The following is a 19,515-nucleotide window of genomic DNA, read 5'->3' on the forward strand; positions in this document are numbered from 1 at the left end:
TATATATATATATATAAATATGTATATGTATATGTATATGTATATTTAGACGAAAAAAATGCACATGTTACGTGTCACCGATATTTTTTATTATTTTAACACGAATTTAACAGGGAAAATTGCTTTTTGGAATTTGCAGAAGCGACATACATGTCCTAGAATCGTATACAATGTAAACAATTGTGTATATATATTTATAGATTTTTTTTTTAAGTTCTTTACAATACAGATTTTTTGTTGCATTTAAAATTGACAAGCTGTCCTTTAAATGGATATAAGTTGTAGATAATGTAGGTCGAGTTAAAAGAAAAAAAAAGGGGATGTTGTTTATTATAATTATACGGTTACGTGAACTCGTTACATTACATTTCAACCCTTGGGATTGCTACTTGTCGCTGTTATTTATATTGTTGCGTGCATATAGTTCAGAATTACTTCTTTATATTTCAGAAACATATACAGACGCACATACGATCGCACCCAAGATATACATTTGATTATAAATGATTACATTAACAATATATTCATAATTATATACAATTGTCTATAATAATAATAATAATAATAATAATAATAATAACAACAATAACAATAATAACGATGACATTGATATTTTGTTAATTAAATAAATTCTTCCACAAAATAATATCGATATTGATTTTATAGAAAAAAAAGAAAAACAAAAAAAAATATGACAGAAATACTGCAACGACATAATGATATATAATTATATTAATGAGCCCTTGATGAAAATGCCGAGAGTGATGAACAGTTGTGGTTTATTTTTTCTTTCTTTATTTTCTTTTTTTCTGCTTCCCCCCCCCCCCCCCCCCTCCCCCCGCGAAGAATCACAATTCAACGTTCGATAATCCTCGAGGAGAATTTGAGAAAACGATTCTCCAACAGTAATTCCAAGGTTCTTGGATCTATCGGATAACCCGCGATAGAAACTCGGCTAAGTTCACGAGAGTTTCTTGGAGAATCTAATGCTCTACAATCTTCTTCGATCGCGGATATCCTATTTAGCCAAGGAACGGCGGATAAGCCGCGACGTAAACTTTGGATCCTAACATCTGAACTGCTGAAAACGATTGGGACAACGAGGTTAGGTGCATTTTCTTCTCGAACAATAAAAATGGGATATTTTCGTTTTTGTTTCTCGGTAAACCGGTCGACACTATAAAAAGAGAGAAAGAGAGAGAGAGAGAGAGAGAGAGAGAGAGAGAGAGAGAGAGAGAGAGAGAGAGAGAGAGAGGAAGAGAAATTTTGCTCGTGTAACCGTATTCTCGGAGATTGCACTAAACACAAACGGAGATTGGAACGAGAGAGCGAGAAACGTATTGCTCTTATCGCCTGTAAAATGCGCGAACGTAAGTAAGTTGAACGAGTTGCACAACTTTTTATTTTGATTTGTGAAACATTTCGTCGTACATAAAACGTTACACCAACGAGAAGCCCAGTTATATACGTTTTTCTTCTTTTTCCTCGTTTTTATTTTTCCTTTCTATTCTTTTTTTTTTTCTTTATTTTTCTTTAAGTCCTCGCAAAAACGGCAACAAGATGATGATCGTCGATTATTCTCAATCAGTCAGTCAGTTGGGTTTTCTTCCTTCGCGTTCGCAGAAAATTCTCGTTCTCGAACGGCAAATCGTACAAAAGTCGTTATGCGTGGCCGCTTGAATTGCATCGAATTGTAGGAATGGAAAACTTTACAGTTTTCGACTGGTAAAACTTTTCTCTTGCTAACCGCAAGTAGCGTCTTGATTCATCGACGGAATCGGTTTACTCCATTAGAAAAGTTCTGAGGAATATCGTCTGAGAAAATTGCCTATCCGAGCGTATATTTTTCCAAAGAACGGCAGGAAGACATTGTCTTACTTACTCTCTTTCTTTTTCTCTCTTTTTCTTTCTGTCACTTTCTTTCTTTCGTTCCTGAAATCACCGAAATTCGACTTATCGATGACATGGAATCGTAAGTAACTCCAATTGCGAAAATCTTTCGGACTTCGAACAAGCATCGGACAAACAACAGCTAGGCAGTTCTCTCGAAGATTTTTACGACTTTTCTTTGATGACTCCTTTGATTTTTCAAGAATTATAAGATACGATTAGACGATCTCTAATGGTTAAATCTTTAACGTGTTTTACGTTATTCACGATATTGCAATTTTTTATCGACGATCACAAATTCCACGAACGAGGAGTTAGTTGTTTTTTATGCTTTTGACGTAGCTGAAAAGGAAAATGATAAACGTTTTCTTCGAAATTAATTTTAAAATATACGAAAAACTTCCCCCTTTTTAAATCTTAAACCTTTTAATCAAAATTTTAAATACGTATCGCGTAACCCGCTGGATCGGCGGGATGATTAATTTACAAATTTATACTAAAAGTCTCAGATTACATCCGCCAAAGATACCCGAGTAATTTCGGTTGATTTCATTTTGCGTCTTCAAAATAATAATCGTGAAGAAAAGTAAAAAAAAAAAAGAAAAAAAAGAAAGAAGAACAAAAACGCATACTTATCTACCGGCAATACTAATAATTGTTTAATAAATGTAAAGAAATATATATATATATATATATATATATATATATTCTCTTTTCTTTTCTTTTTTTTTTTTCTCTTTAAAAACGTGAGATCGGAAACTCGGAGAACTTTCGCAAGGTAGTAAAAGATGCTAGGTGAATCGGAATATTTTATCGAGCGATTCGTCCAAGAGTGGGAGGGTGGGGAGGGGTAAGATAAGAGTGAGCGAAGAAGAAGAAGAAGGACAACAACGATACCAAGGCGAAGGAGGACGTTCGAAATCCCGGTACGTAGCCGCGTACAATATGGTTATTCGTGTTTGCTGAGCGTACACCGGCGGATATACGAGCGGATAATATAATTTCGCGAAGGTTTCGTGTCCGTTATCCCCCTTTGCTATGTGTCTCTAACGGGAACGAAAGGCACGGAGGAGGAGGTAGAGAGGGTAACTACCTCAAACGGATAACAGGAGTCGAGTAACCAGATCCACCCTTTCTATCTCTTCCTCCCTCTCTCTCTCTCTCTGTCTCTGTCTCCCTGTCTCGTTCTCTCTCTCTCTCTCTCTCTCTCTCTCTCTTTCTCTATCTATCTATCTATCTCTTTCTCTCCCCCACTGACGTTCTTCCGCGCGCGCGGCAATTCACTCGCTTGCCGGCTTGTTCATCCGACCGTCCTCCACCCGTCCGTCTTTTCGGTCTTATCGACCGCAGCCTTCTATTACCCCCGTTCCTGTAATAAAGTTGCGGTTGGGTCTTTCCTACGGTAAAAGAGAAAGAGAGAGAGAGAGAGAGAGAGAGAGAGAGAGAGAGAGAGAGAGAGAGAGAGAGAGAGAGATGGAGGGAGTAAAATAAGAGAAAGAAAAAGACCGAATGAGTAGGCGAAAACGTTTTCTTATTTCTCTGGTTTGATACCAGACGCATGAAATTCATGTTACCTGGGTCCATGGGTCGTCCTCTCGTCGAACGATTTACGCTTACGTCTTTACGCCGGAGATAATCGCCTTTTGGTCCCTCCATCGTCGTTCTCGTCGTCGTTCTTGTTCGATGAAGAAGAAGAAGAGGAGGAGGAGAAGAGATGAAATGGTCGTTTTGATGATAAACCTACAACATCTCTCGAACTGCGACATTCGTTCCTTCCAACGCGGTTAGAATAATTTTCTACGATAAAAGAGAAGACCCTTGACGTTTAACTTTAAGATAACGAATTAATCGAAGATGAAATTGTAGTAAATCGTTCGATCTGTAACGATCGATCGTTACATTTATTAACTAAATTCGTTTAAAGGATAAAATCTAGATAGAGAAGTAAGTTCACGAAGTAAGAAATTCCTGGATATATCCACTCGATCCAATTCTTAAAGAGAGAAAGAGAGAGAGAGAGAGAGAGAGAGAAAGAGATGGAAATCCCAGTGCGACGAGGACGCATCGGCCCGTAGGATTCGGTCGATCCTTCGGTGATGCTGCCACCTTCGCGGCTTTTCCTCTCGAAAATCCCTTTTACGGCGTGTCCTTCGACCCTACTGTACCCGTAAACCTCACAAATTACGTCCCAAAGGACGAGCCCCGAAAACTTGGTAGGGAGCAGGTGTTCGAATTTCCTAGTGATATGCGCGCGTATGCATAGATACACATACATACATATACATATATATATATACATGCACACATGACATACGCATGCTGGCTACGTGCTTCATCTTTTCTCCCTCTAGCCTTTATACATCTCTCTCTCTTTCTCTCTCTCTCTCTCTTTCTTTCTTTCTATAGCTTGTTCCACCTATATTTTCCATCTTTCTCTCTCTCTGTCTCTATTTCACACACGTTTCCATCGCACGTAGCTTTGGAAAAGCTATATAGTATAGAGGGTGAGAAGGAGGATCGCTGGCCGCGGTATCGGGCATTGTATTAGCATAATATCGACACCCGGTGCTTTTGAATACATTGCACTGGACTCAGGGAAGAATTTTATAGGGACGTTTTCGAACGACCGTTCGGTTTTCTCTTTCTCTCTCTCTCTCTCTCTCTTTCTATCTTTCCCATTCGTCGAAACTATCCTCTTCTATATACATATATCCAATTCTCAGAGCTACCCTTCGAACTCCCATTACGTTACCTTCCTCGTATTATATATAAGTCCGGTCTTCTTCCTCTATACGATACCAAAACTACCGAGTTTGATCGTAACGATTCGTTGGACGAAGAGAAACAGCGGCTGCTAGAAACGATTTCGACAAAATATTCGGCTTTTATCATTCCAGATCTCTCTCCAATTCGACGTTTCGAACAGGTCGCACCGGTGAATCGAGTGTAAATCTGGTGCAGGGATTCTAACGATAGTTCTCGCTACGATAGAATTTTCAAATTCGGCAACGGAGCTTTCGACTAAATCGGCTTTTGACTTTTCGAACGAACACCATCGGTATGATATTTTTACGTTTGAAAATTTCACCATGCCAATTGAACGGTAGTTTTGTCTTCGAATTTATTTCTTTCTTCTCTTTCATTTTATTTTTTTAAATCTTTTTTTTTGTTTTCAAATCGATTTTTCTTCCTTTTTCTTTTTTCTTTTCTTCTTTCTTCCTCTCCGTATATTTTGCGTTTTTTTTCACTGCTTTCGGATTAATTAAGTTCTTTTCTTTTTCTTTCTTTAAAAGAGATAGATAGAGAGAGAGAGAGAGAGAGAGAGAGAGAGAGAGAGAGAGAGAATATTGCAAACGGAAGTATCTCTCTTTCTCTCTATGTACTTGAAGTTTCTCCATCCTTTTCTGGCAATCCTCGTTGAAATTCTCCTAATTCGAAGATGAAAATACCTTTCGAACCGAGCGACATTCAAATGCGATGTACTTTACGGAGAGGAACACCTGATGCATTTCGTGCTCTGTTCTATTCAAATCTCCTACGTACGCTCGAAGGTCGCGGTTATTTTGCCGTCACCTGCTTCGTTATCGTGCTGACAACCATGTCGGCGTACTATCGACTCTCGTATCCGTCCGCTTCTAGATATACGTACATCTACCTCTACCTACATATCTTCCTTCCTTCTTCAGTTTTCTATCAATTTTCTTCTCTTTTCAATTTTTCTTTTCTGTAATCGAGCTTTTTTATATGTATGTGTACATACACACACATATATATATATATACTTTTTTATTTATTTATTATAATTATATATATATTTATATATATGTATATTAATTATTATATAATAAATATATATATATATATATATATATATATTCTTTTTTCTTTTTTTGGAAGGAAATTAAAGACAGATACATTCAATATGTTATAATACAGGTTTAAAAATGAAATTAACCACACGCATGCACGCATGAACAAACACACATACATCGTTGAATAAAAATCTTCTTCTTTATAATGAATGAAAGTATTTTAATTATTTTTTCTGGAAGGAGAAAATTGTAATAACTTTTTAGATACGATAGTAGTGTTCCTTATGCTCTCGACGTTACTTTAGGATATCAAAGAACTCTTTTGTAACTTTAAGTTTTATATAAAAATTTAAACATGAGTATGTGTTTATCCACTTTAGAGTTTACATGGCTGGATGAATTCACTTTAAAATTTTTACTAAAAATCATTTTATTTATGGTGTCTGCTTTTGTGAGAGCGTACGCGCGCTCATGTGTATGTGTTTCGAGAGTTAAGGGTTTCAAAGTGGCAGAGCTTTCAAAAGTGTCAAAATTTGTAGGAAGTCATATACAATATGAAAATATATATATATTTCGCACTATAGTTGTAAATAAAAATATCGGAAATATCGTAGCCGATATCATTAGAATTTTTTGATCGTAGATATGAAAGATGCAGACGATCGAAGGTTTGAATTGGAAGTATCATGAATATTTCAATTTCTTATCAAAATTATTATATATGTATGTATTTCGACTTGATATTTACGCATAAATGAAATCTTAAAAGAAAGAAAAAAAAAAAAAAAAAAAAAAAAAAAGAAACAAGAAAAGGGATTAAAAAATCAATCAATTTTTAATAGATCGTCGTTACGATCTAATAAAAAATCATTTCAGTTTCGAATTGGCGAATGCTTTATAATGTTGTTTTTTAAGATTAAAAAAAAAAAAAAAAGGAAAAAAAGAAAGAAAAAAAATAAAATGGGTTAAAAGTCGAGAAGCTCTTCCTAAATCAGAAAGTCCAGTAAAATCTGTAACGATTCGAACGGAAGAACGAAGTTTTTTTCTATTTCTTTTTTTTTTTCTCTTTTCCGGAATACGAAGCCTCTCGTGGACAGTACAGTACAGTACAGTATAGGATCGGACAGGATCGTACCGGACCGGATCGGACGTTGAAAGCACTTGCTATGGTTTTTCTCTCTTCACTCATCTGCCCTTTCTATCCGCTCACGCATCTGTCCCATTCTTTATTTACCTCGGCGATTTATTCGCGTATCGTAGTGCAGCCATTGATACGTCGGCAGTACCACGAGTCGCGCCTATATGCAGTTTACGACTGCACTTCCGGTTCAAACCCTCCCTCCCCTCTACTCCTCCCCTCTCTATACCCTCATTCTCTTGCCCTATGCATCCTGGACTCGAGTATTTCGGTTTTACTCGCGCTTACAACTCAACCCAACGATATTTTTGCGTTATTTATTAGCACGTCGACAACGTACCCTCGCATTTCGTTTATCGCCTCGCATCAAATCGTTCACGTGCGACGTCTTTACAACATCTTTTTTCTCTTTCTGATTCTCTCTCTCTCTCTTTTTCTCTCTTTTTCTCTTTCTTTTTTCCGATTTAATTGATGGATACGAATCTCGCTCAAATTGTATCGTTCGAATACACGGAAGTTACGGATTTAACAGGATTTTCCTTGAGAGATTATACATAATCAACGAGTCGGAAGAGTGAATATTAATTCTTTCTACGTAGGACGTTTTTCATCAAGAGAATTTCTCTGATAATTTCTCTCTCTCTCTCTCACGCGCGCGCGCGCTCTTTCGGTTCTCGAAACAAAACAAGGGAGATTACGAATCTCTGAGCTCCTTCCATCTTTCAGAACAATTTTCTCTTCGTGATAGGGAAAGAGGAAAATAGGGTTTCCGAAAGGTCCGCGTATCCTGTTTTTCTGAGCTCGCGCGTGTCCGTCTCTTGTTCGTCTTTAGGGGAGATACAGAGAAAGAGGGAGAGAGAGAAAGAGAGAGTATCCATTCGTTTCAGAAAAAAAAATCTTCGCCATTCTCGTTGGACATATTCGTGGGACAACAACATAATATCGAAGGGAAGAAGAGAGTTGCTCGTATACACGACATGGAACACCGTTGATATTACTTGAAGTGCGGCGTGGAAACCGCAAAGGCAAAACTGCGAGATTATACGCGTCGAGCCCACTTCTGCTTCCTCTCTCTCTCTCTCTCCCCCTCTCTCTCTCTCTCTCTCTCTCTCTTCATACGTTCCTCATCCAAGTCCTGCAGCTTGCGGGAGAGCTCTTGCGCAGGGTGAGGGAATCTGAACCTGTGAAGAGAGAAAGGCAGACGTGAGACAGATAGATGGATAGATAGATAAATAGATATATATATATATATATATATATATAAAGTGAGAGAAAGAATGAGAGAGAGAGAGAGAGAGAGAGAAAGAGAAGGATAGGAAGAGAAGATAGCGAATGTTGGCGGAAGAGAGAGATAACTTTGTAGCTGTACAGCCGCCGACGATAAAATTCAGGCGTTAATCAGAATCTTGTTTCCACGGCAGGGCTCTCTAACGAGGGACCGTCGGCCATTGTACCATTTACACAATTACACGTTTCCATTCCCCCTGGACGTTTCCGCGTTTATACGTCGACGGCGGCGGTAACGGCGAACCAGGTGTATGCGTCCGCGTCTGTACTTATAGATGTAGTTGTTTCTATCTCTGTATTCGTTCGTGTAGACCTGCGCGCGTGCTCGTGTGTGTGTGTGCTTGTGTGCCTGTGTGTATATGCGTGCGCGTATTTCTATACGTGTGTACGTGAGAGGACGGTGAACGAAGAGAACGGTAGAGGGAAAAGAGAAAATTGGTAGGAGGACTCGTAGATACTAGGATATAGAGATAGTAGTGGTGAATCGGTCGGGGTGCCAGAGCCAACGTCGCGTTCAATGTAAAAGTGCGTGGCTCGAGTGTGTGTCGGTGCGTGCACACGTGTTATTGATCGCGGCTCGGCTCGGCTCGTTGCCGCTCGCCTGCTCTCTTCTCCCGTGGCGGGGACGTAGCAGGGGCGCCAACCGCATTCCCGCTAACTCTATTCTCTTAGGAAACCCCACCCCTCTCCCCCGCATCAGTCTCCCCTTATGCGTACACGCATCGAAAACTTCCTCCCTTTCTCCTTTCCTTCCCCGCCATACTCCCAATTCCCTTCGCCGTCCCTTTGCTATTCCAAATACGTGCGAGTCCTATGTATGTATGTACTTATGTATCCACATTCACGTGCCATATGTAATTATGCTTATTTATATATATCCGTTGGGTTTGCGCATACATCGCTCTACATTGCTACCAATACTCGCACTAGCAATTCGATTAAAAATTCTTTGAATTTGCGAAATGTTGTTTTTAAATACTACTCAATCCTTTCTCTCTCTCTCTCTCTCTCTCTCTCTCTCTCTCTTTTTCTTTCTCTTGCTCCAATTGTAAAGTAGTAGAAAGGAACAAAAAATTAAAAGGAAAAGAGGAAAAGAAAAGAAAGAATGAAAGAAAGAAGGAAAGAAGGAAAGAAAAAAAGGAAAGGAAGAAGCGTGAATTTCGCACGAAGTAATTTCGTCTGGCCACCTGGCAGAGAACGTTCGACCAAGAGAGAAGAAAATTATTGTGCCTTGTGCCTTTTGCATGTGAACAACTCGCATTCTCCGTGAAGTCAAAAACACGGAGGGGAGAGTCACAGAGAGAGAGAGAGAGAGAGAGAGAAAGAGAGAGAGGATGAGGGAGAAGGAGGAGAGAGAAAGGGAGAGGGTGAGGTAGGTAGGTAGGTAGGTAGGTAGGTAGGTAGGTAGGTGGGTAGGCAGGCGGGCACCCTTGCCCTCAAGGGGGCGGTTTTGTTGCGCTCTCGGCGATTGCGTGATACGTAGGTAGGTACGTTTCTCAGGGCTCACGCACGACTTTGTGCCCCAATGCACACGCAAAACGCGACAGTCATTAACGTTCTCCCTCTTTATCTCTCTTTCGTTCAACAGTCTCTTCCCCCTCCCCTCCTCTCCCCCTCCTCTCCCAACCCCTACCCGTATCCTACCCCCTCGCCCATTGCCCCATTCGTTTTCTCTTTCCCACTCTCTTTCTTCCCCTACCTACCTATCTACCTATCTTCGTTCGTTCGTTCGTTCGTTCGTCCGATTTGGCAGAAAGTTGGACGATAATTACGAGGGCTTCAAAGGGTCTGCCTTTGCCCTCGACGTGTAATTTCGTAGAGCTATAAAGCGACTTGTACGTTTGCGAAAGAAGCGAGATTTAAAGGAGTATTTCATACCTAACCTACCATGGTTGGTTTCTGGTAGTTTGGAAATATATAGTAATAGGGTTACCCTGCATTAGATATTCCTGGAGAAACTGATTCATACTAGTTTTATAAGCCCTTACATTTCTATTCCTTGTTTCCAATTGTTTCCTTCCGACTACGATATATATATATACACATATATATGTATAAATGCAATTTCACGTTTAACCTTTAACTCCGTCCTTGTATCTATTTCCCCTTCGAGAATCTACAAAGTATTTAAGATTCATCGAGGGTCCAAGAGTAAGAACGAATAAAGTCGACAAATTTTTTTCCACGTCGACGTTCTCCCATGCGTTTCTTTCTACCAGCAAGGAAAAATCGTCCGATCGTAGAAATGTAGGGAGCAATCACAGCACTTTTTGCCACGCTCCAGACGAAAAAGAAGAAGAAGAAGAAAAAACTCGGTACAATGGGTAACGTCGTCTCGGAGTGTACGGAGAAGGGTAGAAAGCGCGTGGCGGAGCACGCGGAAAGATCGAGTCAGCATGGTCGAGAGATTCGTTTGATTCCGTTTCCCTCCTTTTTTTTTTCTTATTCTTCTTTTCCTTCCTTTCCTTCTTTTCTTTCTTTTTCCTATTCCCTCTTCCTCTACCCCTCTACCCATCCCCTCTACCCCCTACCCTTACCTCTTTCCATCTTCCACCGCCAACAATCTTCATCTCCCTTTTGGTCTCTTTCTCTACGTGGAAGATTTCCGTTCGAGGAAGCAAGCCGTACGAGGGATAAAGGGCTCTTTCGTCGTACCGTTTCTATGCAAATACACGAGCATGTAATACGCATGGTACATGCACGAATCCCTTCTTCCGTCCTTAACCCCCCTTCTATGCTTCCCCTTTACTTCATTCTCCTACTCTTACTCTTACTTCTACTCCTATTCCTTCTTCTCTTTTTTTTTCTTCTTTTCTCTGCTTTTTTCTTCTCTTCTCTTCTTTGCTTTTCCTTCTTCTATAATTCTATGTCACTGTTGCTCTCGTCGTTCCCTCTTGCTTCTACGTCTGTTTAACGAGAAAAACGCTATGGATCAAACCCATAGACTCCGATAATATTGTTCGGAATAAAGTATGCTGACTCGTAAAAATATATAATGATCCGGGTAGAGTAAGATAGAATGAGAAAATGTGTGTGTATGTGTGTCTTAGAGAGAGAGAGAGAGAGAGAAAGAGAGAGAGTCTCCATGAAAACTTTCTACCTTCCATTTGGGATTATTCTTTCTCTCTCTCTCTTTCTCTTTTTTCGCCAACGTTGTGCTCTCATTCGTAAGATTTTGGATCATGTGGATCCTTTTCATGAAAATTCGACATACGATGTGCGGTATGGTGTCACGTTTGTGGTATCGCCTTCGTGAAAATAGGATTATCGTAATTTACTCGTCGAACCTACCCAATTCTTTCGATTTTCCTCGAAAACGAGAAATCTTCCCGTCCTGAATTTTTCTTAAACTCTTCGAACGAACGAATATCTTTTCGACTCGACATTGAAATTGCTTTTTTCTTTTCCTTATCTTTCCTCTTTTTCTTTTTCCTTTTACTTACCTTTTTCTTTAAAAATCGTTTTAAATTAATAAATATCAAAGATGTTTATGGTAATAAAAGAGAAAAAAGAAAAGGAAAAAAGAAAAAAAAAAATGAAAAAAAAAAAAAGAAAAATTACTGGATAAAAGAACACGACTTAAAAAGATGGCTCTCATGTAGGTGGAGTGGGGAGGGAAAGATGGAGGGAAAAAGTGGGAAACTTTCCTCTTCTTTTATCTTTTTTTGGGGGGACACCCCGTAGAGCAGCAGCAGCAGACCAATGAGATAGACATGGATACGCAGAGCGAGTGAGTAAGAGAGATAGAGAAAGAAAGATAGAAAGAGAGAGAGAGAGAGAGAGAGAGACGACGGGCACACGTAATCCTGCTACGTCGCAGTCACCGTCACCGTCATCGTCCTCACGGTAGAGAGACACACCATGTGTATAACGCACACTCACGAACGTGCATATTTATACGCGAGACGCGTATAAAGCAGCTCGCTCGAGCAGCCTCGCAGTTCGTTCTCGCGCGTTAAATTAATTACGAGCGACGCTATCATTTATTTTCATTTTCCCCGCGGCGAATCGTCGTCCCCTTCTCCAACCTTCCTCCTCGAACTTCGTTCATCTCTCTCTCTCTCTCTCTCTCTCTCCCCTCCTGTCTGTCTCTCTCTCTCTCTTTCTCTCTTTCTGTATCTCTGTGTCTCACTCGCTTTCATCCCTTCGTTCCTATATATCCACCCTCCTCATTCAGTCTCTCTCTCTCTCTCTCTCTCTCTCTCTCTCTCATTCTACATCCTCTCCGACCTCTCTCTTTTGCCCTTCGTCCATAGTCGTGCCGTTAACCGAACGCAGACTGCAGCCTACCATCGCTGCCATCGTTGGCGTCGCTGCTTATACGGGAAGCACTGACTATTACCGACCAAATTATCGCCACCTGACCCTACCAAAAGCGAGCTTTACCTTAAATGAAAATAGACACCTCGGCTAATACTACGGATGCATGCTCGCTTTTAACTCTCGCCAAAACCATGCTCTATCCGTCTCTCCTTCCCCTTCATCCTTCCCCACAACTATCCCCCAATCATTCTCCCTATCGCGTTTCTCATCCTTCTGTATATTTAATAGTATCGAACTCTGATAATTTTGCCTCGTATTGTTAGAATTTGAAAAAGTTTAATAATTTGTTTTCTTTCTTTCTTTTTTTTTTGTTTTTCTTCTTCTGTTTTTTTCCTTTCTCTTTTTCTTTAGGAACAATGATAAAAGTCATCTGTTAATTTTGTTATTATTCTCTTTCTCATCCAATTGTTAATATTGTTTTTCTTTATCCAAATGATATCCTAGATAACTTCCTAGATAATTTTGTATCGTAGGATAATGTGCTTCGAACCGTACGCCGAGAGAGAACCTCGTGTTTCACCGAAATCCACCATATGCGTATTGGATTTTCGGCACCGTTGGTTGGGGGAGGAACGAACAACGTTTCGATTCGATGCCGTTCCATTGGTAGAATTCGCCGGCGGCATAAATTATCGAACTGTAAGGACGAAATCGTCCTGACGGAACGAGGTCCTCACGTTTGAAACAGTCGAAAGGGACGAATTACGCTTGAAGAGTTATTCTCGGATTAGTCCGCAGTTGCATTTAATACGTACCTAAACGTAAACTGATAAATCGTTGGATATATGTGTGTGTGTGTGTGTGTGTGTGTGTTTGTACGCGTGTGTGTATGTATATATATATATATGTATATATGTATGTATATAAAATATAGATTTCATCGATTCACTCCAATTCCACCTCACCTTTTCCTAAACCTACTGTCAATCCCCACAATCCATCCCTTCACTCCCTTCCGTCCGAATCCCATACGATTTTCTCGTTATTCCATTTCATGTTATTGAAATTTTTATTCTGTCCATCGTAGAGAAAATTTCCATTGACTATTAGGTCGTTTTAATAATAGAACAACTACTATCTCGTTTCGTTCATATAGGAAATACTGAAAAGAAGAAACAGAAATCACCGAAAATATGGTTACCGTAAAGGTCTCTGCAATATGGGAAATCTGGTTTGTTCGTGGAAACGGCAAAGGCGAATAACGACATATCTACTGTTTTCAACGTGCCCGACGAAGCATATTGCGGGAGGATATGCGCGCTTCTTATTCTAGAAACGACGTAGAAGGGAAGATAGAGTGAGAGAGAGAGAGAGAGAGAGAGATAGAGGAAGTGAATAGCAAGGAATGTAGATTGCGAAGAAAAGTAGCTTCTATAACGTCAACCTTTATGTAACGGCCATTGTCAGGTGACGACATTCGAGTTCAATGCAAACGCTGCTACGATCCTCACCTCCCTCTCTCCCTCATTCTCTCTCGCTCTCTCTCTCTTTATATCTATCTATCTTTATCTATCTCTCTTTCTATCTCTATCTCTATCTCTGTGTCTTATCATCTCAGTGAATTTTAGTGTTGTTGAATAAAACGAGTACGTAGAGTTCTTAACGCAGTAGAATAGAATTCGGACGATATTAAAAATTAATGCTAGGAGGGGGAAAGTGTTAGAGGGGGGAGAAGAAGTGGTAGGGATGGAGATGGTGGGAAGATCACGAAAGATTGTTCGTTAATTTGAAATCATGATTTTTTAATCTCTTTTTTCTCAAAACAGAAAGAGAGAGAGGGAGAGAGACAGAGTAATGGATCATACAGGAGTGTCGGTACGCTTTCTTTTTCTCTTTTTTTTTATTCCTTGTTTCTCTTTTTTTTGTGTTTCGCATTCTTTTTTTCTTCTTTACACATCCTTCGAGAAGATGAAGCCGTCGCGTAATTACTGGCCTCGTTAGGCCGAGTCCCTGGTCCTGGTGTGTCGGTGCGACTCGTATTTAATTAGCAGCGTTATCGTCGCGTAACTCGACTCACCTCGTATAAGCCGCTTTATTAGAGACCTCACGAATTTCTTTTTCCTTTTTTTTTGTTTCTTTCTTTCTTTTCTTTTATTCCCTTTTTTTCCTTTTCTCTCTTTCTTTCTTTCTTTCTTTCTTTTTCATATTCGCCGTGTCGACGAACAAAATCTCTTATTTATTTCGCTTTATAATAAACATCATTATCGTCGTTCTCGATATCGACTTAAGACACGATAAGTCTTAAAATAATTTTAACGAAGTATGCATTTTTACCGTGACTCAATAAATCAAAATTTTTTTTTTTTTTTTTGTTTTTTTTTTTTTTTTTTTTTTTGATTTATCATCTTAACACAACGGCAAAAGAGAAAATGATCCATGGGTTGGTTTGGGTTGGGTGGACAAGGGGGGTAGGTGGGATGAGGAGGAGAGAGCTTGGAGATCACATACGTTCCGTTGTCGAACGACCCACTATCCTAGCTCTTGATCTTACGCTACCTTAATTATTTCGTTCGCGCAACTGCATTATGTAACTGAAACGGCGTGTTACATTCGATCTGAAACGATGTCTATCCAAGATGCCAGCTCTCGTGGACGTGTAATTAATCGCACGGCCGTGTCGTAATATCACGAGAGAGCCATGCGGTTACATGCCGGCACTTCGCGGCAATATGCCACGTTGGAAAGAGGTGGTCCTTTTGATCTCGAGTCCTCTCTGATGTCAATAACATTAAGCGAGAATACGCTTGCTCTTTCTCTCTCTCTCTCTCTCTCTCTCTCTCTCTCTCTATCTCTCTATCTCTATCTCTCTTTCTCGATCTCCCCCTCTGTCTTTCTATCTCTGTCTCTCTATCTCTTTTTCTCTCTCTCTCTCTCTCTCTCTCTCTCTTCTCTCCTTCGTGTTTCTCTTTCCTCACTATCTTCGTGGTACACGACAGTCTTCAGAACTTTCGTGCTCGGCTTACATCGTATCCACTGGTGTCCACTTTTCGGAAATAGTTAGACCACGATTTACGAGCTTTTCTCCATGTAAAAGGAGAAAAAGTAGAATAACATTGACATCGGGAAAAATCTTTGTCCGTATATCTCGCACATGTTATAATCCTCTTTAGGAAAAATAAGAAATGAACAGTAAAAGAAAGAATGAGAAACAAGAGGAAAAAAGAAAGAAAAAAAGAGACAAGAAGAAAAAAAGAAAATTAGTCGCTTTTGAAAAATAAATCTCATCGAATAATTCATACCCTTCGTGTACATTATCCATATATTTTGTATTCTCAAGATAACTGTCTTGGGTTATTTTTGCATGAAAAAAGAAAAAAGGAAGAAAAAAATAAATGAAAAAAGGAGGAAGGAAAAATAAGAGAAAGAAATATCGGACGAAAAAAAAGGGAATAGGAAGGTTAGGGTTCGATGTAGGAAGTATTTTGTGAAGAAGCAAAAGGTATCCCTGGTATACGGCGCCTATGATGGTACCTGGACCGAGTATCCCCTGCGTTCCACTTACTCAGGAGAACCGGTTTATCTCTCTTAGTCTCCTTTTGCTTCCCTCGTACAGTATATAGACACTATATATATATATATATATATATATATATATATATATATATATATATATATCCTCTGTATGTGTGTGTGTGTCTTGTGTATATATTGTATATACACTCATATACCACACAAAATATGCATACCCATATCGTAGCGTTTATTGTTGTTCCTCGTACTTCCCTTTCGTTTCATGATTCCGTTCGTTCGTTCGTTCATTTCTTCCTTCCTTCCTTTCTTAAATCAGAGAGAGAGAGAGAGAGAGAGAGAGAGAGAGAGAGAGAGAGGGAGAGGAGAGAAGAAAAAGAAGAAGGGTCACAGTCTTCTCTTCTTCGCCATTTTCCCAAGCAATCTCGAAAGTTTCAAGAGTCTTGTCCGAATGAACCGTGACCGTTTCGTCGGTGTTAGTTTGTCATCGTTCGCGAATCTCCTACGACCACCCTTGATCCCCTCCTTTCTAGCTAGGAATCGAAAGCGAGAAACGAAGGTGAATTGGACGCCCGTATTTATCGGTTACGAGGTACTGAACGTCGTTCTGCTATCGTGAAATACTATGGTTATATTCGGTCTACGTAGTCGTCGTCGTCGTCGTCGTCGTCGTCGTTGTGTTGTACGATGTAGAATGAAAGCAACGGACCGACGGAATATCCGCACGAAACGGCTTTTCGAACCAATCGGAATTGAAGGGTAAGATTGAACGTAGTAGAATCAAACTGTGGAGGAGACTCTCATTGGATCTACGTAGTTTAACACTTTTACGTTGGTATCCTAAGGAAACTGTTTCTTTCTCGATTCTTTCGTTACAAAAGGGAAAAGATTTATATAGAAAATCGAAGAATAAATGGTAACCACAAATTGATCATTCATTAAATCGTTTATTTATCGATCGGTATACAATTGTTATATATTCGGAGATAATACGAGTTTTGATCCAATAAATTGTAAAATAAATGATACGATCATATAGATGTTGTCTATAAAATATATTATTATATAAAGTAGCACGATGAATAAAGAATACAAATTGATTAAATAATAAATTGTTTATTCACTTATTAATATGTGTATTTAGATACTCGAAGATATGGGATCGGATAAATTAAAAGATAAACGATACGATTGTATATCTATTTATCTATCTATCCATCTATCGATTTATTAAAAAGACTAAATAAATAATTGATCGAAGATTTTATTATTTATTAAATTGTTTATTTATACACACACACACACACACACACACATATATATATATATATATATATATATATATTTATATATATTCTTCAATGCTTTTAGAAATAGAGGAACGAATAAATTACAAGATAACTCGTAGAGAACAGATACACGAGATCGTATATTCAATTTTGTAGAATGCGATAAAAACACGCGTTTCATTTCGCAGAGACTTTTCCGAAGTAGTTCGGAAAATCGTTTGTTTACTCCCTCCCTCCCACTTCTCCGATCCCATAGAGGATATCTAAGCGTTTATGTCGACGTATCGTAGACCCTCTTCGCGTGTTTTCTATACTTCTTTTCACCAAGAAGAATGGTAGCGGGAGGGGGAGGGATAGGAGACGAGTCTTTAACGACGAGCTAGAGCCAGGTTACGGTATATCGATCGTTGAGATCGATCGTGAAACTAGTCAGGTATTCATTATCTTTATTGCTATATATACTTGGTATATCGATCACTTTTAGAATAGCGTACCGTTAAGGCTCTGTCGCGACTCACAATGCCCTACTATTTTCTAAGAAAACTTATGCAGCCATCAGGATAGTTTCTCTTTCAAGGTCACTCCTATTATCTTCTCATAGTTATAAGTATCTAAGAGATCATTCCTTCCTTTGCAGTGTTTTTTTTTTCTTTTTTTTTTTTTTGATTTTTGTTTTGTTCGTTTGTTGGTTTTTTCTTCCTTTTTTTCTCTTCTTTTCTTTTTTCTAATCATAGAACCGTGCATCTACGCTTGCCAATCTCTATAATCATAACGACATACAATACAACGTATTAAGGATAATAAGATGGAAGAAGGATGATGATGATGATGCAATCGAAGGTCTGAGGTTCATGAGTTGTTTAAAAGTTCGTTAAGAGAAATAACTCCGATGACGAGAGCGACGACGAATATTGTTAATCGATTTGAAGAGAAGAGAAAGAAAACAAGAAGACAAGAAAAATATTCTCTTTAATTTTACCTTATATAATTTTATTTCTTCAAATCACTTCATTCACGATCGTTTTGTTTATAGGGGTAAGGGGGGAGGGGAATCTTCTACTGTCGTTCTACTGTCACGTTGGATATCAAAGCGTTCGTCTGTCTCTCTGTGTGCCTGTCTATTTGTGTGTTTCCCGTCGTTGTCGTTTTTTATTTTTTTTTATTTCTTTTTTCTTTCTTTTTTTTTTTTTCTCTTTTCTCGTTAAATCTGTCGTTCGTTTTTTCACGATATGCAAGGAATAATTTAACGGTACCGTCTTCTAAAGGTCTATAAAGCACGATAAAGCGGACGGGATATAAATAACTCTCGAACAATCCGCATTCTACTTGCAAAACTTGGTAAAGATAAAACTTTCAATGAAACGAGGTGGGTTACTCTCGTTGGATCCTCCACCCTTTTTCCTTCCTTCCTTCCTTCCCTCCCTCCCATCCTCCCTCTTTCTTCTTCTCTTCCACCTTTTCGCAGTCTAGATATATACTTACTTATAAGTTTCTTCCACGAATCGTTACGTCGATTACGAAACTAGCTCGCCCGAAGAAGATAACCGTGTGTACGGAGAACAAACTTTTCCGTCTTGTATCTTGAATCAAGGCGCAACAAGGTAGATAAGCTAGGGTATATACCTTTACATGCGTATATACGTGTAGGCTGTGTATGTGTGTATGTTTGTATATCACCTGTAGTTAGGCGATGGTATACGTATATAAGTAAATACGTAAATACTTAAGTACATATATACATACATAGATATATACATACATGTGAGTATGTGTATATATATATATATATATATATATAAGTTGTAGTAATAATAATAGTACTAATTTTTGCGTTTGCGTATACTACAGATGATACACACATAAACACAGAAAGGAAGAGAGAGAGGTCACGGTGATATATCTACACACGCAAAAGAACAAAAGTGAAAGAGTGTAAGTGTGAAATATAGAAATAGACAGAGAGGGAGAGAGAGAAGATGCGTGCCTTTACCTCGTCGTCTTCGTGCAACGAGCCAACTCGTTTTCACAACCTTATCGTTTTACTTATCTGCAAGACCTCGTTGCAATCAAGTAACGGAACTTTGATATCACCCGGTAGGATTGGAATATTGATATCGCTTTACGGGACACACACATGTGCTCTTTAGCTTTCTTCGAATCTGAAATCTCTATACATTGCTTAAGAAGAAATGTAAACATAAAATTGGAAAAAGAGAGAGAAAGAGAGAAAGTTTTCGTGTAACTTCATTAATGGAATTTTATGGTTTTGACTAATCGTTCAATATGATCAATTAAATGATATTATGTG

The 19,515-nt window shown here is 38.9% G+C and overlaps 1 protein-coding gene across 3 annotated transcripts in view; it reads left to right on the forward strand.

Moving 5' to 3' along the window:
* Window positions 1-19,515, forward strand: part of LOC124956703 (Krueppel-like factor 6) — a 308,239-nt gene that overhangs the window by 63,516 nt on the left and 225,208 nt on the right. The gene's annotated exons all lie outside the window — the stretch shown is intronic.

This window comes from Vespa velutina, chromosome 23 (genome assembly GCF_912470025.1).
Source record: "Vespa velutina chromosome 23, iVesVel2.1, whole genome shotgun sequence".
NCBI classification, from domain to species: domain Eukaryota; kingdom Metazoa; phylum Arthropoda; class Insecta; order Hymenoptera; family Vespidae; genus Vespa; species Vespa velutina.